This window comes from Microtus oregoni, unplaced genomic scaffold (assembly GCF_018167655.1).
Source record: "Microtus oregoni isolate MIOR12 unplaced genomic scaffold, Mior012 000054F_ref0000373, whole genome shotgun sequence".
In the NCBI taxonomy this organism is placed as follows: Eukaryota; Metazoa; Chordata; class Mammalia; order Rodentia; family Cricetidae; genus Microtus; species Microtus oregoni.
Genome location: NW_024543830.1, coordinates 14,799,237 through 14,811,701, shown reverse-complemented (window position 1 = coordinate 14,811,701; position 12,465 = coordinate 14,799,237).

Sequence of the window (12,465 nt, the reverse complement as noted above, 5' to 3'; positions counted from 1 at the left end):
TCAGCACCCAAAGGGATTGTGTCCCACAGGATGAAAACTGCTGGCTTGTGGGAGTCCCCGATATCCTGCCTTGACCTAAGATTGAGATTTGGCAGGTAAGCCACATTGCTTTTCTCCTGGCTCCGTTTTATTTATTTTGAGACAGGATCTCACTATGTACACCAGGCTCCTTGGACTCTCAGTCTTCCTGCCTCAGCCTCTTAAACACTGAGATTATAGGCCTATGGCTAGGCCTGGAAATCTCCCCTTAGTTCTGAATGGCCAGGCAGACAATGATCTGTCAGGGTGAAGTCTTGCAGATGTGGAAGAAGCTTACACTAATCCAGAGCTCAAGAGATGCCTGGGTACCTGGTTTTAGAAGGGATCCCCAGAGCTCTCTGCTTCCACCCCTCATCGGCTCCCCACCCCATCCCAACCTATTTGCTCAGGATTAAGTAAGACTTTGGTTGTTGTTTAAAGTTTCCAGCTGTTTGAAACTGGGGAAGAGGGGCATGGATGGGAGGAAGTGGAGGGCATGGCCAAACTCCCCAGAAAAGCACCCCAATCCAGTTGAGATGCCCAAGGGAAGGCATGGTAACACTGCATTGAGATGGGCACCAGATGGGATGGGCAGGCTGTGGGCATCTGCCATCTGTGCTGGCTGTGCTGGGGGAGCTTCCATTAGGGGGTGAGGCTAGGGGTAGAGAGCCAGCTTCTATTTCCACATCTGGTACTTAGCTTGAACACAGGTTTGCTTTTGCTAAATGAAAACTATCATTGTGGGAAAGGCTATAATAAAAGTAAGCCTGTCTGGATGTTATTCTAAAATTATTGAAGTTAATTAACCCTTAGTACAGTGGAGAGGCTGTGTGGAGGCACCCATAATCTCTACCTACTGCTATCTAACCCTTTATATAACCCCTTTCCCTTGAATGTAACTTGCTCCTAATTAACGAAATCGCGGTGTGAAACACAGTGTTCAGACCAACCCCCAGATAGATAGGTACAGCCAGATAGCCATCGGCTCATATGGGAGCCCTGGGTGGCCCATGCCGGCTTTACTGTTTGCTTTGAGCTTTGGGCCAGTCACTTCGTATTTCCGAACCAGAGATTCCTTCACTCACAGAGTGAGTTTGATAGGAGGAAGAGGGACTGGGCTTGAATTCCAAGGTGCCTTTTTGGGCTAAGTCCTATGTTGACAAGAAGTCACACCGATGATGTCACCAGGTCGCTGGAAGCTGATGCTTGCATGGATTACTGTGAGGCACTGAGGTCGGGGCTTCCCTGAGAGGTTGTTACCAGGTAGCATGGAAATTATAAATACATTAAAAAGCGACACTTACAATCACATAAAACATGATTAGGGACACACGCCTAGGAGGATATTATGATAAGAAGGGAAATTCAACCAAGGTAAGGTTTACAGGGTGTTTGTTCTCTTATGAAGCTGTGGTTTGGTAAAATGGCTAAGTGGGTAAAAAGACACTTGCCACCAAGCTTGACAACCTCGGTTTAATTCCCAGGATCCACATAGTAGAAAGATAATACCAACGCCCACAAGTTGTCCTCTGAGCTCCACACATGCCCTGTGGTCCGCATATGTGCACACATACATAATAAAAACTTAGTTACTTATATCAAGTAGTGGATACATGGGTATTATGCATGATCTCATTGTTTGGTGGCATGGCTTACATGCTACGTAGTGTCTCAAAGCCTATTTGAAGATATTCACTGGGTTGTGTTGCCACTGGGAGCTTGATGGGGGAAGAGCCCACTTCCAAACTCACATAGGTTGTAGGCAGAATTCTTGCTGTCACAGAAACCAGGGCTTTGGTTTAATGGGATGTTGCTGCAGGCCATCCATGGTTCCTCAAAACTGCCTCTGGCCTCATCATACAGGTTTCCCAACATGGGTGCTTCCTTTTTTTCAGGCCTGCTAGGAGAATTTCTAGAGAAAAATAGATCAAGTTCTACTCAAGCCGATGTAATGCGACATCTTATCCCCATTTCCAGATTCTATCAGAAGCAAGACAGAGGCATTGTCTCCATTCAGAGCCGGGAGGCCATTATACAAAGTCACGAACACCAAGAGGTGAAGATCATAGGGGACCTTACACCTCCCTGCAGAAGGTGTGATTACATCACTACATTTCTGCATATATAAAAATCACTGGAAATGAGCCAATTGCTGTATTCTGTTGATCCTAGTAGAGCAGAGAGCAAGAGTGCTCATTCCTAGCTATGTCTTAAGGAAGCTTCATGGAGGAGGATACATTTGAGCTAGTAAAGTCTGGAATTGAAGGACTGTAGTCACAGGAGGCTTTTCATGACACCTGGGGTCCACATGACACTTGGCTGAGTATCCCGCACATCTCACCTTTCCGGATGCTTCATGACAACCATGACCCTTAGAGACACAGACACACCAAAGAGGCACACTTACAAACACAGATTCTCCTATCTCCTTTAGTACCTCAGACCATAGAGTGGGCTCTACAGTGGTAGACTTGAAGAAGTGAGCCAAAGGCCACTTGCACCGTGAGGATAAGATTTGGCCTTTCTGGCTCAGGCTGCTGAAACTGAGTTGACCCAGCCCAGCCTAAACCAGCCAGCATGTCAAAAGATCCTTTGCTACATAGTCAAGGACACAAAGGGAAGGCCTAGCAGAGCCAAGTAGAGGTGCTGTTGGGGCTGTAGAAAGAAATAGCCAGACCGGTTCTTCTCCCCACAATCGGTACGGGGTACAGTCAAGACAGAAGTGTTCCTGGGGAGCCCCGGGCATGTGAAGGGTGTCACACTTCTACAGTGGCCCCAGCTGGACTTTGTCAGGTGCCTACTCACATACATCAGCTCACACGTGTATGCACGTGGAGCCCCTGCTCTGTGCACACTCTCAGAGGTGACGAGTTTGCTTCTGGATGCCTGGCCTGGCTTGGCTCATTACTCTTGTGCTCTGGGCTGTGCTTGACTGGCTGCCAGCCTATGGTAGGGGAGTGGCCAGAGGGCAGGCTGCCCTGGATCCTGCTGCCAAGCCAGCTGTCACTCCCTGAGGTGGCTAAGGTGGAAACAGTTGCCAAACCGAGGTCCTGGTACCCTCTGCAGCAGATGGTTCTCCCTGCTGGTCACCTCCCATTCTGGCTCCCTTCCTTCCTTGGGTGACCTTCCCTTCTTCTGTCCTTTCTGCTTTTCTTCTTGGACCTCTTCTCTACCATACGCACATCATCCTGTTCTCTCTGACCCCATGTGGGCCAATTGGACTTTATTGTATGGACATCTGGGTGCTTCCTTTGGCTCTTTCTGTTTCTTGCATCTCTTTCCACTTAGCCCTGCTTCCCATCCATCTGAATCCACAGTAGTTGTATTTCTGTGAAGTATTGGCAGCCAGGCATAGCAGTGCAAGACTGTAATTCCAGCACTTGGAAGGTTGAGACAGGAGGATTGCTGAGAGCATGAGGCCAGGACTGAGCTACACAGCAAGTGCAAGGCCAGTGGTGGCTTCTGACAAGACCTTGCCTCAAACAACAGCAACAGCAAAACATACAGAACAAAACAGATGGAGACACCATCGGTGGCCTCTCGGTGTGAACTCTCATCTTCTTCATTTACTTTTTTACTGGTGTTTTCCAGACAGGCTTTCTCTGTCTTGGCTGCCCTGGAACTCACTCTGAAGACCAGGCTGTCCTCAAACTCACAAAGATCCACCTGCCTCTGCCTCCCTAGGTCTGATTAAACGTATGTGTCACCAGCCCTTGGCTATTGCCCTAGACTTAGCAGGCTGGCAAGAACAGGGATCTGGAACCTATGACATTTGGATATGTCCCTGACCCTCTACTTCTACCATGTCTGCAAATCTAATTCATAGGTAGGTATATAGGCCCAGCCTGGTACTGGGGTGCAGTGAAAAATAGTTTCTTTTCATACATACATCTCTTTGTTAACACACTTCCCCCAAATATGACAACACACACACACACACACACACACACACACACACACACACAAAGGACACAGACACCAGCATAGGCAAGGTCTTCACAAACAGCCTTGGGCGAGATGAGCAAGCAGGCAGAGAAGAGAGAGTCCCAGGCAATATCTCGGCACCTGCGTGGAGGGAGCCAGACAAGCTGCTCCTCAGCACAGCAACCATGCGGGGTTCCTGTTCTGTTCCCAGCTCTGCCCTGCTGGCCTTGGGTACCCTCATTCTCTTGACTCAATTTCTGGCTCCTTCCTACCGGGCTGCTTGGCTCCAATAGGCTCCGGGGTTGTAAATCCCAGTCTAGAAAGACCTGTAACCTGAGGAGTTAGCAGGAAGCCCCAGCCCCTGGATGGCTCCTACCTGCCCCTCCATTCTCTCTGACAGCATTTCACATTGGGGTGATTTAAAGGCTCCCAGGCTGCCTTTGGCGGCTCCCACTGCCCTTGAAGAAGGGTGATAAATCTGAGGTAACTACCGTAGGCCGTCTGGCTGTAAACCTGTCACAGCCTGCTGCAGCAGAGGCGTGTCTGCTGTGGGGATAGGCAGGTCTACCTTCTCAGGCAGCAGCCTTTGGATGGGTCCCCTGGGTACCTGGGCCTGGAGTATTATTTATGAGAGTCTCCAACCCTGGGATCAAAGCTTCCGCCCCTCCAAGAGGTCAGGGCGCTGGCCCTTGAAGCTCCCCTATGGGCCTTTCCTCTCATCCAGACCACCTCAGGCCTCCGGTGCTGCTTAGAATTGAGCTGTAATACACTGGGAAAAGCCTCAGCCCTCCTGGCTTCCTTTGAGTCTCTTCCATTTTATTTCTTTTACCAACTCTGGGTGCATCCCCTATTCATGTGTGCATATAAGAACATGGACTCTGTGGAGCTTAGGTGGTGGGATTGCAGGGCCAGGCCTCTAGCTGGGCAGCTGCAGCCTGGATCATCATCAGGCCCTTGGACTTGGTCTCAGCAGGCCTGTGGCTGACCTCACGGGGCAGGGGACTCTGAGGTGGTATGCTCATGTTAAACTAAGTGGCGGGATCTCTTCAGACTCATTTTCTCAACCATCTTGGTCCCATGCCTTATCTTTATGCATAAGATGGAAGCCCATGGGGGCAAGGAAGGCCAGTGGGGTCAGAGAATAAGTCTAGTCTTTAGAATTCTCTGAGTTCACTTGGAATCCAGGACCTGACAGCTTATGATTCTGTCTTGAGATGCTCCCGGTGAGACTTTGGTCACCTGCTCACATGGACTCATCTCTTTGATAAAGACAGCACCACTCCTGTGGGGTAGTAGATGGAGCCCATCAAGACGAGGTGTGTCAACGTTTTATAATTCTGAAGTACAAGGCAGAAATAAGAATTCTTGTTCTCACTCTCCTACCTCCATGGGTCTCTACTGCACTTAATAGAACCCACCCTGTCCAGGCTAAGCACAAAAGAATCTATTGCAGGAAGCGGTGGGTTATAAGGTCAAGGATCCAGGCTTGGACATTGACCTGGACCACTGTGGCTCAGAAAAACATCATCACCGCCACCCTGATTGCTGCATGGCCCCTTTGGTTCCAGAAATGAGCACCCCAGGAACCCCAAAGTTCCTAAGTTTCTCTGTAGAGACATGTGTCATTTGGCTAATTTCATCTTATAAGTCAGGTGAATGTGTCTGCTTTGACACATTTCAACAGTATTTTACAAAAAGCAAGGTGGTTGGATGAGTTTAAACAGTGGCTGGCTATGAGATGATACTGTGGTGGTTATGCTTGAAAAACTCATCCTTGGGGTGAGAGACGGCTTAGTGGGTTAAGTGCTTGCTATGTAAAAAGTCATCCATTACATCACGTGCCTCCAATTCCCACTCTGGAAGACAGAGACAGGAGGATCCCAAATTGCCTAACCAATCTAGCCAAATTGGTGTTCAGTGAGAGATCTGCTCTCAGATAATAGGAGGGAGGGCTAGCAAGATGGCTTAGCTGGTAGAGGTGTTTGTTGTCAAGTCTCATGACTTGAGTTTGGCCTCCATGGACCACATGGTTGAAAGAGAGAACAGATTCTCAGTTATCCCCTGATCACCACATGTATACCATGGCACATGCACAGACAGACAGACACGTACGCACATAACACACACTAATTTCTTTTTCTTTTCCTTCCTTCCTCCCTCCCTCCCTTCCTTCCTCTCTTCCTTTCTTTTTGTTTTGGTGTAGTACGATAGAGGAACACATCTGCCAACCTCTGGCCTCCACATGTATGCATGCACACACACACTACCCCCACGTACACACATAAAAAGCCATCCTTTAGCATGCATAGTGAGGCGGTGATGCATGGGATGAAGTGATACATTCATTTCCTTTGGAATAGCCCAGGGAAGCGGGAGCAGGATGGGTTGGCTACAGGCCATGCTGGGTAGTGACGCAGTTACTGGAAACTGGGGCCTGGGGGTTGCTTACTACCCCATTTTGTATTTGTTTGAAATACGTCATAATAATTTCCTAAAGAAAGGCTGACTTCATCAGCTGCTCTCAGTGTGCAGAAAACCTTCCTCCAGTTATATGGTGGCCTCAGGTGCCTCGGGAACTCTCGTCAAGATGAGCCATTCACCTCCTCTATTCCTGGCCATTTCACCGTGGCCTCAGAATACTGAGAATGAGTTCCAGATCCTCATTTCCTGAGGGCTTCTCACTTGGAATCTCTTCTGATCTGAATTACTCTTCTAAGTTGGGGGTGACAGATGCCATTCTGGCTAATGTACTCAGACAGGAATTTATTAGAGGATGTTAAGTTGTTTCTAGAACTTTCTGAAGGGCCAGGAGATGCATGGTTTTGAGACAAATACCCTGGAGAAATCCCACCAGAGGGATCTGGGGAAACCATTACCCCCTGTCCATACTCTGAGAATACTAAAAATCTCCATAGCTGCCCCAGGAAACCCTCATCCCCTCGGCCCGTGCTGTCTTTCCTTTGCTGCCATTTTTGTCCTTTTCCCTACCTCTAAGGTCATGTAGGAACTTCCTTGGTGAAGCCAGGTCATGTGTGAATCTTAGCTGCAAAATAGTCTTGTGTGCTTTCTAGTCTATCTCCTCCCCTCCCTTCCCCTTTCCTCTCCTCTCCCTTCCCCTCCCCTTCCCTTCCCTTCCCTCTTCTCCCCTCCTCTCCCTTCCCCTCCCCTTCCCTTCCCTCCCCTCTCTTCTGTCCTCTCCTCTTTTTTTTCTCCTCTCCTCTTTTTCTTTTCTTTGAGACATTGTTTTTCTGTATAGCCCTGACTGTACTGGAATTTGCTCTGTAACAAGACTGACCTCAAAATCTGACTGCCTCTGCTTCTTGAGTGCTGAGATTAAAGGCGTCACTACCATGCTCAGCTCACTTTCTAGTCTCTTTAACACAAGAAAACAAGCCTCCCTTTTGTCTCTCCCCACTCTTCCCTCCTTTCTCACTGTCTTCAGAAAGTCTCTTGGTTTCAGAGACCAGCATGTGCTTCCTGAGTGTTCAGGAATGTGGGAGAGCCCAGACTTGGGTGGCTGGGCAAGGAAGTTCCACACCAACATGAACTTTCCTCTGGACTGGTAGGAGGGGGGTTTGGCACAGGCTACATTTCTTTTGGGAAAAGAAACAATAACAGCTAGGTCTGCTTGCCCAACTATTCATCAGGCATAGACAGGAGGATTGTGGGTTCAAAGCTAGCCTGGGCAACTCAACGAGACACTGTCTTAAAGTTACAAAAAGGTCTGAGGATTCAGATTAGAAGTAGAGCATTTACCCAGTATGTACAAGGTCTTGTATTTAATCCTCAATACTGAAAAAAGAAATGTGGTCTTCTTTTATGTCGTGAGACTTGCTAGGCCAAGATGGCCTTGGAAACCTAGGTCTCTTCCTCTAGCCTTTTCTGATGTGAGGTAAATGGTTTTCTGTCCTCCTTCCTCTTACCAGACTCTCTGCTCCAGGTGAAGTTATGAAGGAGTCAGGTAAATACCAGTTCAAGTCTCAGCTGCCTGTGAACTTTGGTAAATCACACACACACACAAAAGAATGAAATGGCTAGATAGGTGGGTCGGAGGTTAAGAGAGTTTGTTGGTCTTCCAAAAGACCCTCATTCAAATATATAACTGAGCCACTCACAACTACCCGTAACTCTAGCATCAGTAGTTCCAAGACCTACTTCTGACCTTAGACTCCCCTCACATGTTGTACGTGCGCGCGCGCACACACACACACACACACACACACACACACACACGGGGGCGGGAGGGAACAAGAGCCAGAGAGACAGGAAGGGAGGAGAAAGACAGAGCCAGAGAAACAAAGAGAGGTAAGTCTTAACTATTGTGTTTTTGAGTGAATTAATTAAATTGCCTACAAATGGTTGTGCAAGATGGTGGCACTCGACTGATCTTACAGTCCGTGGCTCAGCACTCTGCATGGCAACAGGTATCTTTATGAAGTAAAAGATGGTGTACATGATGGCTTCACCGACGCTAGGGAAGACCATGCTCCCAGAATTCCCTTTCCTGTGTGGTTTCACCGATAGACGGCAAGGAGTGATAGACTCTCATGGGACTTGAGGGAAACAGCAGCTGAGCCGTTTCTCTCTCTCTCTCTCTCTCTCTCTCTCTCTCTCTCTCTCTCTCTTTCACACACACACACACACATACACACACACACAGTTTATTTTATGAGGGGTTTTGTTAATAGTTAATGTTGAATATATTCTCCATCCAGTTTTCCTACCCTCCTTTTTCACACCTCCCCAGCTAGTTCTCCGTACTCCTTCCCCCAGTTTTATTTCTTCTCTTTTATGTTGCATACACACATGGTTTTGTGTATCTGTACAAAATATAGGAACCACACATGAGAGAAAACACAGTATTTGTTTCCCTGGATTGGCTTAGATCACCTACTATAATTTTTCTCCATTTGGATCTGTTTCCCTGCAACCAGCATGACTTCATCCATCTGGAAGGATGAGAAAGACTCCCCTGTGTACACAAACCTACCACCTTTTCTTTGTCCGTTTCTCTGTTGCTAGACACCCAGCTTGGCTCCATAGTTTAGCTGCTGTGAAAACCGCTTTAGTAAAGCATTGATATCAAGTATCTCTGCAATATAGTGACTGGAGTGCTTTGGATAGACACCCAGGAGACATACTACCCTTCAGTTAAGTGCTCAGTTAAATGCTAGTGCGACTGTGAGGGATTTTGTCCCTATGATCATGGCTCCTTGTTGGTTGATTTTAAGTTAGGAAAGTTATCTTGAGCAGGCCTGGCCCAATCAGTTGAAGCTCCTTAAGAGAAGGTGGAGCCATAATTCCCACCAACCAGCTCCCAAATAAGCACACAGAGGCTTATTATTAATTACAAATGCTTTGCCCATAGCTTAGGCTTGCTTCTGACTAGCTCTTAAAACTTAAATTAACCCATTTCTACTCATTGTCTTGCTGTCACATGGCTCATGGCTTGTTACCTCATCTTATACATATCCTACTTCCTTTCCATCTGGTTGGGAGCTCCCTCTTCTTCATCCCAGCACTCTTTTCCTGCCCACAAGTCCTGCCTAACCTCTCTCTGCCTAGTTATTGGCCATTTAGCTCTTTATTAAACCAATGAGAGCAACATGACTTCACGGTGTACAAAAAGATGTGCCACGAGAAGGCTTCATCGTCCCTCGAGAGGGACAGGTACCTGCTAGGTTTCCGTCCATGGCTTTCCCTCCTTGACTGCTGCACAGCCAGGCTCCATTGGGCTCATCCCCAGGCCTGACTCCATGGACCTCTGCAAGTGCTGCTTCTCCTGGGGGCAGTGCTGGGAGATACTGGTGACAGGCAATCAGTCCCATATCTCCTTCAGGGACAGAGGGACTGCAGGCATCCTGCCTCTGTCTGCATGCGTGTGGCATCTGTACAGCTCCCTCTTCCTGCTGGTCGTGTTGTAAACACAGGGTCGTTTGTAAAGAGTGGATGAGATGTGGTTAGCTCTACTTTTCACTTGAAGAATTGGAACTTGGTAAGGCAAGACACTAGACCAGGATCTCTCAGATAACTAGATAATAGGCGGTAGAATTGAGATCCACTGACCCCAGGGGCCCTCACAGCCCACAGCTGCACTCTCTGCCTTGTCAATTGTATTTATGTTGGCTCGGAATCTGTATGTCTAGTGTCTCTACTGGACCAGTCCCTGAGCTGGGGCTAGGAATAAAGGAGGAGCCGACAGATCCCTTCCCTCCCTTTTTCAGCATCTCCTGGGGAAAAGCCCATGAGGCTGGGGCAGAGTTGATGCTGAGCTACAGGTAAGTTGCAGTTTGCACACAGTGTTCCCAGGGGGATCTGGTTGCCCCGAGCAACGCACAGGCTCACATCCTTGAGGGGAAACCTCTACAGAGAAAGGTGTTCCCCTCTGCAGGAAGAGCGGGACCTCTCAGAGCACCAATAGGGCCCTGGTGTCAGTCCCTCTGGGTCTCCTGGGCCTTGTTAGAAGGACAGACAGCAGCACTAGCAAATACTATCCAGAGGGAGGTGGAAAGGGACAGGGTATAAAGGCTTAAGGGAGCACTTTTCACCTGCATGCTGCTTACCGAGACTGAGCCTCTCACACTTCATTCAGTCCTGGGCAGGCCGTCCACAGCTGTGAGGGATGAAAACAAGTGAACGCTCTATGTCAGCCACAGTGACATCTCTTTGTGTGCCACAGGCCCTGGGAAATGAAAAACTGTCAAAGCCACATCCTATAGCCTAGCTGGTAACTTAAAGTTATTTGGGTGTCAGACTTTTAAGAAGTCAATGTATTTTGGCTGTTTATACAAACCAGACCCGCTTCTCGTCCTAGGCTATGAGCAAACTGGCTTTTCCCACGCTAGTTCAATAGAATTGCTTGAGGCACCACCACAGGTCCTGCACTCGACTCCACCTCAGGCAAGGACACGAGGACCAGCTGAGTAGCTTGCTGAGGGGGTCAGGAACACAGACCTGGAAGAAGGTCATTAAAACACCCACCATGGCTGTCTGGTCAGTTGTCGGAACACCTGTATTTCTGTCTGTGTGCATTTACAGTTTCCATCTGTCAACACTTTTTAAATCCTCCCCTCTCTCATTCTCTCTCCATCTAATAATAAGATGCCTGACTTAGGGTTTCTATTGCTGAGAGGAAACACCACGACCATAAACAACTCGGGGTGGAAAGGGTTAATTTCAGCTTATTCTTCCAGGTGAGAGTCCATCGCTGAAGGAAGTCAAGACAGGAACTCAAACAGGGCAGGATCCTGGAGGCAGGAGCTGATGCAGAGGCCATGGATGGATGCTGCTTACTGGTTTGCTCATCATGGCTTGCTCAGCCTGCTTTCTTATAAAATCCAGAACCACCAGCCCAGGGATGGCACCACTCACCATGGTACGGGCTCTCCCCCATCAATCACTAATTAAGAAAACGCTTTATAGAGGGATCTTATGGAGGCACTTTCTCAATTGAGCTTCCCTCCTCTCAGATAACTCTAGTTCCTGTCAAGTTGACATAAAACTATCCGGCACAATGCCCCATTCTTTAAAAGCTAAGTTACTAAATACAGGCTATTACATGAGAAGAGTCTGATTCAATTAGAAGAAAGTATCAAGCATAAATTTCCCACCTTTATTGAGCTTACATTCTAATGAGGAGAGAAACAAGCAAAATACACAGGCCCTAGTTATGGTAACGGGGGAGGGGAGTAAGTGTGCATGTGTGCACATGTGTGTGCTACACATATGTGTATGCATTAGGACACGTGTGTGTGTGTGTGTGTAAGTGTGTGTGTGTGTAAGTGTGTGTGTGTGTAAGTGTGTGCTAAGCCATTCAGAAACCTTGAATGAACCTTTGTGTTTCCTGGGATAAAGGAATGACTAAGGAGAGCTTGCAAAGGTAAGTAGGTGGAGAGAATAAGGTTGGAAAGGGGGCTCCCCGAATAGCTTAGTATGGCCAGGGGCCTTCACCCGCACATCTGGGCCTCACCTATGGGTTCTCTGGGACTTCTGGGTAAGGTTTGGGGAATCAAGCCCTCACCACACTGTGACTTAGCCGGAGAGGCTCTAGATAGGCCTTAGGGGGCGCTGAACTCACTGTTACCTCTCCCCCTCCCACTGCCTTTCAGTCCTCCGGCTCAGGTTGCTGTTAGGGGTGCGAACATGTGAGGGGTTGAGGAGATGTCCTGTCCAGGGCAGTCCCTGGAGCGGGACGAGGGAGCTAGGAATTTCTCAGCAGAAATTGTAGAGGTCCCGGGGCTCTTCATGCTGCTCAGGGACTCTAAGAAGCTGGGATTTACGTCCCTTCCGCGCTCCCACGTCTCTGTCTGGGGAGGGCAGCTCGTTTTTCATGGGCACCTCGTGACTTTCCAGACTGTATTTTCAGCCTCGGTTTGACGTCAGGCTCGGGCTTGGTCCCGAGGGATGGGCTTTGTACATTTCCAGGCTGGCAGGGCTGGAGCCTCCTCCTATCCCCTTGAGCCTTTCATGCTGCCCCCTCCGCTAGCTCGCCAGATCCCTGGGTGGTGCACCAGAGCAGAGAAG